Source organism: Solanum verrucosum, unplaced genomic scaffold (genome assembly GCF_900185275.1).
Source record: "Solanum verrucosum unplaced genomic scaffold, falcon-dt-bn FXZP01000128.1, whole genome shotgun sequence".
NCBI lineage: Eukaryota > Viridiplantae > Streptophyta > Magnoliopsida > Solanales > Solanaceae > Solanum > Solanum verrucosum.
Window position 1 is genome coordinate 559,996 of NW_026020327.1, and position 3,492 is coordinate 563,487.

General features: G+C 35.0%; 1 pseudogene; it reads left to right on the forward strand.

The window, feature by feature from the left end:
• The first annotated feature begins 587 nt into the window (after positions 1–587).
• On the forward strand, positions 588–2,444 carry LOC125835680 (uncharacterized; annotated as a pseudogene).
• The last annotated feature ends 1,048 nt before the right edge of the window (positions 2,445–3,492 follow it).

Sequence of the window (3,492 nt, forward strand, 5' to 3'; positions counted from 1 at the left end):
AGATCCTAAAAAATGAAATTCAGGTTTATTCTTTGCATTGTGATTTGGCACTTCAGGGTTTCAATTTTCATTAGTACAAGGTTTTTTGTGAATTTGTATTGTTAGTTGAAGTAGGTGACTGGACACACGTAAATAGAAGAAATTGAGTTCAGGCTTGTATTCGTGTGTAATTGTTGTATGTCCAGCTTGATTGGTTTTGAATAAAGAATGCTCCTAAATGGAAGAAGTTGAGTTTAGAAGAATTTGGTTTTTGAACTTAATGATGGGCTAAAGAAAGAGGCGAATGTTCATTTTCCTCTTATCCCCCACAAGTCATAACTGAGTTTCTTCTCGAAATATCTGTGTGGCTTCAAACATGTAGCATTTGATGTGCAGCAAGTGTACTCTTAACAGTTTGGAGTAAAAGATTTTCTAGGTGATGAGCTATTTTTGGACTGCTAGCAATTCTGTACGTTTGAGTTCTAAATTTGCAGATAATGAGAAATGCATTCTTCTAGCGATTTTGTACTTCAAGTTCTACACTTACAGGTTTTGTATTAACTCTAGGGCACAAGAGAGAGTAGCTGCATTATTAGCTGTTCCAAATAGTGTGTAAATTGCTAGAGTCCAACATTAATCTGGACCTGGGGTGCAAAGATGAATTGCGATGAGAATATGGAGTCCAATGTTTATTTTCACATACAAGATGAGGCAGAAAGGCTGCTTAAAGAGATTAAACTGATGATGAAGAATGTTGAGACCTCTGAATTGTATGCTGGAATGCGCTTCGATCTCGAACACAATGAAACTTTTCAACAACATTTGTTTCGCCTTTTAGGCTCCCATTCACATGTTCAGGTGGTAATCTATGCTTTGGGAAGCATGGAATATGGTTTCAATTCACAGTTTCAGCTTGCCGTAGTTCTCCTGCTAAAGCGAGATTTTTCCAATTGGATTGGCAATATCAAGTATATGATCCTTTAATGTCTCCAGCTGACATGCTAGTTTTCAGAAAACTGGATGTAGAGATGTTGACCATTGATGAAGATTGTAAGAGGCAAGTTCGGAGGCCAACAATGTTCTACATGCCCGTTCCTAATTATTGTCTTATCGGCAACCTGTTGGGAGCAAACTGGTCTTCGTCTTGTATTAACCAGATTGTTCTATTGACAAACTCATTTCACAATTTGTTGACCAATATCTTACCATGTAATCAGAATGAAGAAACAGTGCAACGCCTGGAGAGAATTCTCCCCTTCATAACAGAGATTGACATAAAAGCTAGTAATGAGGAGATATATATTAATGTGTTCTCAAGATTTGCTTGGCATTTCTTTGATGTGGGTCCCAACATTAACATGGAAACATCACTCCCTGGTACTGGATCTCTTTCTATCTTGATTCAACTTGGAGAATTTATTGGTTGGTCCACGACACTTGCACTGAACAAAGTTTTTTTTTGTGGTTGATTCAGTGACTAAGATTACAAAATATAAAAGAAGTGGAGGAGATCGACATTGGTTGGATTGGCAAAGGTACTTAGATGTGAGACTAGATACTAGACTTTCCATTTGTTATTGAATACAGTTCTCTTATGCAGAGTTAGCTCATTCTTTTAATTGTTGATTCGTGGAAACAAAGCTGTTTCAACTTAGCATTGTTGAAAATCATTATCCCTTACTCTCTCGCTCTCTCTCTCTCTTTCTCTCTGTATGATTGTTTCCTTTATTTCCCCCGTAATAAGATATGCTTTTGACATGATAAGTATTTAAGTGTTAGTTGGAGAATCTTGATTGTTTTGGTTGAATTATACAAAGTACTTTGAAATTATTTGCTTACAGGAAACTATAGAGTGATAGAGGTGAGCTGAAGGAACCATAGAGGGGGTAAGGTGTACTTCATCCCTAAAGATGTACTTTTAACTTTCCTGTTGCAGGTATTTTGAAGAAGCATTTTTGGAAGATATGCAAAGCGATATGTCTAGTGAGGGATTTGCACAAAGCCTTGGTACATATCGCGGGCCTCGCCGTTTAAGATGTAACTCGGTTCCTCCTCCACTAGGTTGGATTAAGCTAAACATTTATGGGATCGGTACAGAAGGTGATCAGCCAGGACGATTTAGTGGGGTTTTTCAAGATGATACTGGAATGTGTTTAGGCAGCTATAGTGATACCATTGATGCTAAAGACAATGTAATTGCTGGACTGGAGGCCTTGAGGAATGGATTAGTCAGATGTGTGGAAGGGAAGCCGAAGGCACAGAAGTTGATGGTGGAGTCCGATAACGTTATATTAATCCAATATCTTAATGGTCACCCTGAACCAAATGAACTAACCATGTGCAAGTTGAAAGAAATTTCCGACTTGCTGAAACGTATAACTTGTGCATTTTATCACGTGTATGAAGAAGCCAATGAAGCTGCTAGAGACTTGGCTTTGAGAGATGAACGTCACAATCAGGAATAGACTTGATTCAACTAGGCAAGTTATGTTGCAGCAGACTGATGCAGACATGGATCACAGAGCAGACACTTGTGTCTTTCTGACTTCTCATTACAAGGTGTTTTTTGTGAAAACTCAAAGGAGAAAAAGAGAAACAAATGCATTCAGAAGGCAAAGACAAGTCTTATATGCTAACTGAAGCAATTTCTTGATCTATGTTAATATTCATTATACATGTAATTTTCCGTCATCGAGTCGGATCGAAATTTAGTATTTTTGGTTGTGTGATTTTGTGTTAGAAATGATAGTTAAGTGACTTTTGTGGGGAATTTTTTTTATAATTACGTGATTATTTGTGAAATTTATCCTTGGATTATAGGTGATTTCTATTGCATGGACAAAAGTACACATATACTTCACATTACTTTTAATGTAACATTTGGCCATGAATTTTTTTTACTTTTTTGTCGGAATTGAACTCCAAAATACATTTGACCATAAAATTCCAAATTCCCACTTGAAGTTGAATTTCAAATTTACAAGAATTTGAAAAATAACAAAAATGTATTTTCACTTTTTTCATTTTAAATTATTAACAAAAAGTCAAAAGCAACTCTAATTTGTATTCATGATTAATTTTCAAATATCTTTTTTAATTTTGAAAACAAAAAACTACTTTTTTCAAATATCACAATAAGATATGGTCGAAGGCAAAATTTTGTATTTGAATTGTTGAAATCTCAACTCATAAGTAAGTGTGTTCTTTTATTAATTTTTTTTTTTATAACCACTTATTTATTTTGAATAAAATTTAGCTCATTTAAATATTTCATGAGGATTCTTGAGGAGATGTCCTTGTACCACCCCTTTGCTCAATTTGACTAGACTACACAACTAGCAACTATACCCTTTGTTGTCACCATCAACTTTTTCTCCTCTTTTCTAAATTCCACATTTCCATTTTTTAAAGATAATGTAATGTTTACGTTAATTTACATGCATCTTGATTAATTTTTTATATTACCTTTTATCTTTCATTAGTATAATCATTGATAACTATCCATCAAAGTTG